Source organism: Phyllobates terribilis, unplaced genomic scaffold, assembly GCF_046119375.1.
Source record: "Phyllobates terribilis strain yellow unplaced genomic scaffold, ASM4611937v1 Scaffold_1__5_contigs__length_1240528914, whole genome shotgun sequence".
In the NCBI taxonomy this organism is placed as follows: Eukaryota; Metazoa; Chordata; class Amphibia; order Anura; family Dendrobatidae; genus Phyllobates; species Phyllobates terribilis.
Genome location: NW_027362761.1, coordinates 271,117,590 through 271,128,379, shown reverse-complemented (window position 1 = coordinate 271,128,379; position 10,790 = coordinate 271,117,590).

Below are 10,790 nucleotides of genomic sequence, written 5' to 3'. Positions count from 1 at the left end.
AAAAAAAATGCTTTTTCATCATATCGCCACACAAAAAGTGGAAAAAAATGCGATCAAAAAACAAAATAGAAATAAAAATGGTACCGCTGAAAACGTCATCTTGTTCCGCAAAAAAAAAGCAGCCATACAGCTCCATCAGCCGAAAAATAAAAAAGTTATAGCGCTCAGAATAAAGCAATGCAAAAAAAATATTTTTTTCTATAAAATTGTTTTATTGTGTAAAAGCGCCAAAACATAAAAAAATACAGTAAGTGTAGTATCGCTGTAAACGTACTGACCCGAAGAATAACGCTGCCTGATCACTTTTACCACACGCAGAACGGCATAAAAAAAAAACTCAAAAAACAATTCCTGAATTGTTTGTTTTTGTTAATTTTACCTCCCAAAAAACGGAATAGAAAGCGATCAAAAAATGTCACGTACCCAAAAATGGTACCAATAAAAATGTCAACTCGTCCCGCAAAAAACAAGCCGTCACATGACTCTATCGGCCGAAATATGGAAAAATTATAGCTCTCAAAATATGGTGATGCAAAAACTAGATTTTGCAAAAAAAAGCGTCTTTTAGTGTGTGACAGCTGTCAGTCATAAAAACACGATATAAATCTGGTATCTCTGTAATCGCACCGACCCAAAGAATAAAGTAATCTAATCAGTTATATCACACTAGGAACGGCGTAAAAAATAAATAAAACCAATTCTTCACCTGCTACTGATTTGTTTATTATGTCTCCCAAAGATCGCAGTAAGGCTCTGCTCACATTTATCCTGCGCTCTGCGCTTACACCAGAATTTCCGTGTAAATCTCTGAAATATGTGATTCAGCCGGAACCCATGATGGAAGATTCCCTGTAATGAGGCAGATATAGGCCACTGTGGATGCCATCTGGCCTGTGATCCCACGGTGTCATTTGTTTTAGGCGTGCATAAAAGTGCGGTTGGCCACAGTTTTGTGCACTTCTGAAAAAAAGGACACCGCTAAACAGAGGCCAGACCGAGTCCAGAGTAACTCTGCTGCCTTATTACAGTGAATGGATCCTGCAGGGGTTTCATCTGAATTTACATCACTTGGAAATTTAGATGGAAACCCCGATGTAAGTGCTCAGCCTAGAGTGCCGGATAAACAATATGTAAAATGTTCCCAATAAAAGCTTCAACTCAGTCCTCAAAATAAGCTAGTCCCCACTCAGGTCCGTTATCTGTTAAAATATAAGGGACTTCCAAGTTACTGGTAGCAGAAAGGCTCTGGAAAAGCAAAATGGCCCTTGCCCCCCAAAAGAAATTCAGAAAATTTTGTGCTCCCAAATCCAAATGCCTATTCTACAATAATTTGTTCTCCAATTGTCAAATAGCACTCCATCCCCCCCAGATCTCGCCGTATGGCTGAGCGGTACGATACAGCCACATATGGGGTATTGACACTTTTAGAAGAAATTGTGTGACACATTTCGGCACCATTTTTACCCATTGCCCTGTGTGAAAATGTAAAATCTGAGGGTAAAACATTTTTTTGTGGTAAAAATAGAATTATGCTTTTTTCACTGCCCAATGGTATAAATTTAAAAATTAAAAAATACTCACTACTTCCCTAGATGAATTCCTTGAGAGGTGTAGTTTACAAAATGGGGTCACTTGTGGGGGTTTCTGCTGTTTCAGCATGTCAGCGACTCTTCAAATGTGACATGGTGTCTGCTGCCTATCCCAGCCAACATAGCGCTCCTTTCTCTTCCGAACCCTGCCGTACACCAAAGCAGTGGTTTTCCCCCACATATGGGGTATCGGCGTACTCAGGAGAAATTGTACGACAAATTTCATGGTGCAATTTAACCTGTTACCCTTATGATAATACAAAATTAGGGAATGAAAAACATTTTTTGTGGAAAAAATGTGAAAATGTTATTTTTACGGCTCAATATTATAAACTTCTGTGAAGCAGCTGGGGGTGCAAGGTGCTCACCACACATCTAGATAAGTTCCCTAAGGGGTCTAGTTTCCAAAATGGTGTTACTTGTGGGGGGTTTCCACTGTTTAGGCACATCAGGAGCTCTCCAAACGCAACATGGCGTCTGCTAATTATTCAGACTAATTTTACATTCAAAAAGTCTAATGGCGCTCCTTCCCTTCCGAACCCTGCAGTGCGCCCAAACAGTGGTTTTCCCTCACATATGGGCTATCAGCACGCTCAAGAGAAATTGCACAAAAAAATTTGGGGTCCATTTTTTCCTGTTACCCCTGTGAAAATAAAAAAAATTGGGTCTGAAGTAACATTTTTGTGAAAAAAGTTAAATGTTAATTTTTTTCTTCCACATTCCAAAAATTCCTGTGAAGCACCTGAAGGGTTAATAAAGTTCTTGAATGTGGTTTTGAGCACCTTGAGGGGTGCAGTTTTTAGAATGGTGTCACTTTTGGGTATTTTCTGTCATAAAGACCCCTCAAAGTGACTTCAAATATGATGTGGTCCCTAAAAAAATGTTTTTGTAAATTTTGTTGGAAAAATGAGAAATCGCTGGTCAACTTTTAACCCTTATAGCTCCCTAACAAAAAAAAATTTTGGTTCCAAAATTGTGCTGATGTAAAGTAGACATGTGGGAAATGTTATTTATTAACTATTTTGTGTGACATATCTCTCTGATTTAAGGGCATGAAAATTCAAAGTTTGAAAATTGCAAAATTTTCTAAATTTTTGCCAAATTTCCGATTTTTTCACAAATAAACGCAAGTTATATGGAAGAAATTTTACCACTATCATGAAGTACAATATGTCATGAAAAAACAATCTCAGAATCAGGGGAATACGTTGAAGCGTTCCAGAGTAATTACTTCATAAAGTGACAGTGGTCAGAATTGAAAAAATTGGCCCGTCACGAAGCCAAAAACAGGCTCTGGTGCGAAGTGGTTAAGAGGCTCCTCTGTCCTCCACTCATTACCTGTAGCACTAGCAGCTGTTTGAACTTGTTATCAGTATAAAAGACACCTGTCCGCAACATCAACACTGATTGACAATCAATTTCACATGTGCAAATGGAATAGACAATAGATGGAAATTATTGGCAATTATCAAGACACACTCAATAAAGGAGTGGTTCTGCAGGTGGGGACCACAGACCACATCTCAGTACCAATGCTTTCTGGCTGAAGTTTGGTCACTTTTGAATGTTGGTTGTGCTTTCACACTTGTGGTAGCATGAGACAGACTCTACAACCCACAGAAGTTGCTCAGGTAGTGCAGCTCATCCAGGATGGCACATCAATGCAAGCTGTAGCAAGAAGGTTTGCTGTGTCTGTCAGCGTCCAGAGGCTGGAGGCGCTACCAGGAGACAGGCCAGTACACCAGGAGACGTGGAGGGGGCCGTAGGAGGGCAACAACCCAGCAGCAGGACTGCTACCTCCGCCTTTGTGCAAGGAGGAACAGGAGGAGCACTGCCAGAGCCCTGCAAAATGACCTCCAGCAGGCCACAAATGTGCATGTGTCTGCACAAACGGTTAGAAACCGACTCCATGAGGGTGGTATGAGGGCCCGACGCCCACGGATGGGGGTTGTGCTCACAGCCCAACACCGTGCAGGACGCTTTGCATTTGCCACAGAACACCAGGATTGGCAAAGTCGCCACTGGCGACTATTCACAGATGAAAGCAGGTTCACACTGAGCACATGTGACAGACGTGACAGAGTCTGGAGACGCCGTGGAGAGCGATCTGCTGCCTGCAACATCCTTCAGCATGACCGGTTTGGCAGTGGGTCAGTAATGGTGTGGGGTGGCATTTCTTTGGAGGGCCACACAGCCCTCCATGTGCTCGCCAGAGGTAGCCTGACTGCCATTAGGTACCGAGATGAGATCCTCAGACCCCTTGTGAGACCATATGCTGGTGCGGTTGGCCCTGGGTTCCTCCTAATGCAGGACAATGCCAGACCTCATGTGGCTGGAGTGTGTCAGCAGTTCCTGCAAGATGAAGTCATTTAAGCTATGGACTGGACCTCCCGTTCCCCAGACCTGAATCTGATTGAGCACATCTGGGACATCATGTCTCGCTCCATCCACCAACGTCACGTTGCACCACAGACTTCCAGGAGTTGGCGGATGCTTTAGTCCAGGTCTGGGAGGAGATCCCACAGGAGACCATCCGCAACCTCATCAGGAGCATGCCCAGGCATTGTAGGGAGGTCATACAGGCACATGGAGGCCACACACAATACTGAGCTGCCTTATTTTGACTTGTTTTAAGGACATTACATCAAAGTGGGATCAGCCTGAAGTGTGTTTTTCCATTTTAATTTTGGGGGTGAGTCTAAATCCAGGCCTCCATTGGTTAATAAATTTGATTTCCATTAATGATTTTTGTGGGATTTTGTTGTCAGCACATTCAACTTTGTACAGAACAAAGTATTCAGTGAGAATATTTCATTCATTCAGATCTAGGATGTGTTATTTGAGTGTTCCCTTTATTTTTTTGAGCAGTGTATATGTATATCTATATCTGCCTTCCCAGCGGCTCCGCACAAGTTCCCTGCTGCACAACACTACACTGACGGCAGGGAGAAGAGCGCTGTCCGTACAGAAAAAACAGCGCAGGCACAGGATCCAGTCGGGAACTGCACGTCACAGGGCCCTGTGACGTGCAGGGGAGGTGGGGTGAGTATGAAAATAGGGCTGATAGGCAGGCATTTCTTGGCGTCCGGGGGACACAAAGCTTAGCAGAAATAATTTAATAAAAAAGCTATTACACAGCAACAAGACCGCTAATATGTGCCATACAGTTAAGTATAGATTCACATCTCTATCACCTGTATGCCCATATTAGTGGTCTGAAAATTCCCAGGGGGTGACAGATTTCCTTTAACTTAGATGTTGCCAAAATACCTATCAGAAGCTTCCAAACACATGACATCATATGGACAGTCCAGAATTGTTTAAAGGCATAGTAATCTTAGTGTATGTAAACCTTTGAGTTTGCAGTAATTAATAAAAATGCCTTAAAACATTCTCTCTCTCTCTCATTATTCTGGCATTTGGCAAATATTAAAAATTATGGTAATCCTAATTGACCTAAAACGGGAAAGGTTTATTCTGATTTCATGTCAGATTTTGAGAAAAACATGCATGTGTGTCTTTTTATATAGTGTATGTAAACTTCTGGTTTCAACTGTATGGCTGCGTGCCCACCATGCATTTTTTAAGCGTTTCCGCAGCGGCAATCCCGCTGCAGAAACGCTTAAAAAAAGCTTGGTAGAAGGTCTGCCATGTTCCCCAATGATAATCCGCATGTGCTGTGCACATGCTGCGGAAATTTCCGCTGCAGATTATCATTGCAGAAAAATCTGCAGCACTACCAATTATTCTGCGTAATCGCGGCGTTTTCACCGCCATTGACTTGCATTGAATCGCTTAATATCCGCATGACTACATGTGCACATGCGGATATTAAGCGATTCAATGTGCGGATGGTAGCCAGGTCTGGAGAAGAGGAGACTCTCCTCAGGACCCGGGTACCATAATACCTGTAAAAAAAAGAATTAAACTAAAAAATATACATTATACTTACTTTCTGATGTCCCCCAGTCTCCTCTATGATGCGTCCTGGCTTCCCTGCAGCTCGCGATGGTCTAAAATGACCTGCCATGACGTAATTTAGTCATGTGATGGGTCACGCGACCGCTGACGTTGGCAGTCGCGTGACCCGTCACATGACTAAATGACGTCATGGCAGGTCCTTTTACACAACCGCGAGACACCGGGAAGACCGGACGTATCGGATAAGGAGACTGGGGGCCATCTGAAGGTGATTATAATGTTTTTGTTTTATTTTTTACCATTTTTATTCTTTTTTTTTACTAACTTGGCCACACTATATAAAATCCATGCCGTTTGCATGGATTTATATAGTGTGACCAAGTTGTCAAGCACTTTCCAAGTGATGCGAAAATCGCTTGAAAAGCGCTTGTCAACCCGCATGTGAAATCGCATGTGCAAAAAGCTTCACTTCCGCTCGTCCCTGGCAGGAAAAACGCATGTAAAATCCGGAGCATTTCTGCATCGTGGGCACTTAGCCTATATGTATGTCTGTAGGTATATGATGTAGCATTATATATATATGTATGTCTGTAGGTAAATGATGTAGCATTATATATATACCGTATGTATATCTGTAGGTATATGATGTAGCATTATATATGTATATATAGGTATCTCATGTAGCATTATATATATGTATATATAGGTATATGATGTAGCATTATATATATGTATGTATAGGTATATCATGTAGTATTATATATATATGTATAGGTATATGATGTAGCATTATATATATGTATATCTGTAGGTATATGATGTAGCATTATATATGTATATATAGGTATCTCATGTAGCATTATATATATGTATATATAGGTATATGATGTAGCATTATATATATGTATGTATAGGTATATCATGTAGCATTATATATATGTATAGGTATATGATGTAGCATTATATATATGTATGTATAGGTATATGATGTAGCATTATATATATGTATGTATAGGTATATCATGTAGCATTATATATATGTATAGGTATATGATGTAGCATTATATATATGTATAGGTATATGATGTAGCATTATATATGTATGTATAGGTATATGATGTAGCATTATATATATGTATAGGTATATGATGTAGCATTATATTTATGTATGTATAGGTATATGATGTAGCATTATATATATGTATGTATAGGTATATCATGTAGCATTATATATATGTATAGGTATATGATGTAGCATTATATATATATGTATAGGTATATGATGTAGCATTATATATATGTATGTATAGGTATATGATGTAGCATTATATATATATATGTATAGGTATATGATGTAGCATTATATATGTATAGGTATATGATGTAGCATTATATATGTATAGGTATATGATGTAGCATTATATATATATATATGTATAGGTATATGATGTAGCATATATATGTATGTATAGGTATATCATGTAGCATTATATATATGTATGTATAGGTATATCATGTAGCATTATATATATGTATAGGTATATGATGTAGCATTATATATATGTATAGGTATATGATGTAGCATTATATATATGTATATCTGTAGGTATATGATGTAGCATTATATATATGTATAGGTATATGATGTAGCATTATATATATATGTATATCTGTAGGTATATGATGTAGCATTATATACAGTCATATGAAAAAGTTTGGGCACCCCTATTAATCTTAAGCTTAATGTTTTATAAAAATTGGTGTTTTTGCAACAGCTATTTCAGTTTGATATATGTAATAACTGTTGGACACAGTAATGTTTCTGCCTTGAAATGAGGTTTATTGTGCTAACAGAAAATGTGCAATCTGCATTCAAACAAAATTTGACCGGTGCATAAGTATGGGCACCCTTATCATTTTCTTGTTTTAAATACTCCTGCCTACTTTTTACTGACTTACTAAAGCACTTTTTTTGGTTTTGTAACCTCATTGAGCTTTGAACTTTATAGCCAGGTGTATGCAATCATGAGAAAAGCTACTTAAAGTGGCCACTTGCAAGTTGTTCTCCTGTTTGAATCTCCTCTGAAGAGTGGCATCATGGGCTCCTCAAAACAACTGTCAAATGATCTGAAAACAAAGATTATTCAACATAGTTGTTCAGGGGAAGGATACAAAAAGCTGTCTCAGAGATTTAACCTGTCAGTTTCCACTGTGAGGAACATAGTAAGGAAATGGAAGAACATAGGGACAGTTCTTGTTAAGGCCAGAAGTGTCAGGACAAGAAAAACATCAGAAAGGCAGAGAAGAAGAATGGTGAGATCAGTCAAGGACAATCCTCAGACCACCTCCAGAGAGCTGCAGCATCAACTTGCTGCAGATGGTGTCACTGTGCATCGGTCAACTATACAACGCACTTTGCACAAGGAGAAGCTGTATGGGAGAGTGATGCGAAAGAAGCCGTTTCTGCAAGTACGCACAAACAGAGTCGGCTGAGGTATGCAAAAGCACATTTGAAGAAGCCTATTTCTTTTTGGAAGAAGGTCCTGTGGACTGATGAAACCAAGATTGAGTTGTTTGGTCATACAAAAAGGCGTTATGCATGGTGGCAAAAAAACACAGCATTCCAAGAAAAACACTTGCTACCCACAGTAAAATTTGGTGGAGGTTCCATCATGCTTTGGGGCTGTGTGGTCAATGCCGGCACTGGGAATCTTGTTAAAGTTGAGGGACGCATGGATTCCACTCAGTATCAGCAGATTCTTGGCAATAGTGTTCAAGAATCAGTGATAAAGTTGAAGTTACGCAGTGGATGGATCTTTCAGCAAGACAATGATCCAAAACACCGCTCCAAATCTACTCAGGCATTCATGCAGAGGAACAATTATAATGTTCTGGAATGGCCATCCCAGTCCCCAGACCTGAATATCATTGAACATCTGTGGGATCATTTGAAGAGGCTGTCCATGCTCGGCGACCATCAAACTTAACTGAACTGGAATTGTTTTGTAAAGAGGAAAGGTCAAAAATACCTCCATCCAGGATCCAGGAACTCATTAAAAGCTACAGGAAGCGACTAGAGGCTGTTATTTTTGCAAAAGGAGGATCTACTAAATATTAATGTCACTTTTCTGGTGAGGTGCCCATACTTATGCACCTGTCAAATTTTGTTTGAATGCAAATTGCACATTTTCTGTTAGTACAATAAACCTCATTTCAAGGCAGAAACATTACTGTATCCAACAGTTATTACATATATCAAACTGAAATAGCTGTTGCAAAAACACCAATTTTTATAAAACATCAAGCTTAAGATTAATAGGGGTGCCCAAACTTTTTCATATGACTGTATGTATATATAGGTATATGATGTAGCATTATATATGTATAGGGATATGATGTAGCATTATACATATGTATAGGTATATGTAGCATTATATATATGTATAGGTATATGATGTAGCATTATATATATGTATAGGTATATGATGTAGCATTATATATATATGTATATCTGTAGGTATATGATGTAGCATTATATATATGTATGTCTGTAGGTATATGATGTAGCATTATATATATATGTATGTCTGTAGGTAAATGATGTAGCATTATATATATATGTATATCTGTAGGTATATGATGTAGCATTATATATGTATATATAGGTATCTCATGTAGCATTATATATATGTATATATAGGTATATGATGTAGCATTATATATATGTATGTATAGGTATATCATGTAGTATTATATATATATGTATAGGTATATGATGTAGCATTATATATATGTATATCTGTAGGTATATCATGTAGCATTATATATATGTATATCTGTAGGTATATGATGTAGCATTATATATATGTATATCTGTAGGTATATCATGTAGCATTATATATGTATATATAGGTATCTCATGTAGCATTATATATATGTATATATAGGTATATGATGTAGCATTATATATATGTATGTATAGGTATATGATGTAGCATTATATATATGTATAGGTATATGATGTAGCATTATATATATGTATGTATAGGTATATGATGTAGCATTATATATATGTATAGGTATATGATGTAGCATTATATATATGTATGTATAGGTATATGATGTAGCATTATATATATGTATGTATAGGTATATCATGTAGCATTATATATGTGTATAGGTATATGATGTAGCATTATATATATGTATAGGTATCTCATGTAGCATTATATATATGTATGTATAGGTATATGATGTAGCATTATATATATGTATGTATAGGTATATGATGTAGCATTATATATATATATATGTATAGGTATATGATGTAGCATTATATATGTATAGGTATATGATGTAGCATTATATATATGTATGTCTGTAGGTATATGATGTAGCATTATATATATATGTATGTCTGTAGGTAAATGATGTAGCATTATATATATACCGTATGTATATCTGTAGGTATATGATGTAGCATTATATATGTATATATAGGTATCTCATGTAGCATTATATATATGTATATATAGGTATATGATGTAGCATTATATATATGTATGTATAGGTATATCATGTAGTATTATATATATATGTATAGGTATATGATGTAGCATTATATATATGTATATCTGTAGGTATATGATGTAGCATTATATATATGTATATCTGTAGGTATATCATATAGCATTATATATATGTATATCTGTAGGTATATCATGTAGCATTATATATGTATATATAGGTATCTCATGTAGCATTATATATATGTATATATAGGTATATGATGTAGCATTATATATATGTATGTATAGGTATATCATGTAGCATTATATATATGTATAGGTATATGATGTAGCATTATATATATGTATGTATAGGTATATGATATAGCATTATATATATGTATAGGTATATGATGTAGCATTATATATATGTATGTATAGGTATATGATGTAGCATTATATATATGTATGTATAGGTATATCATGTAGCATTATATATGTGTATAGGTATATGATGTAGCATTATATATATGTATAGGTATCTCATGTAGCATTATATATATGTATGTATAGGTATATGATGTAGCATTATATATATGTATGTATAGGTATATGATGTAGCATTATATATATATATATATGTATAGGTATATGATGTAGCATTATATATGTATAGGTATATGATGTAGCATTATATATATATATGTATAGGTATATGATGTAGCATTATATATATGTATGTATAGGTGTATCATTATATATATGTATAGGT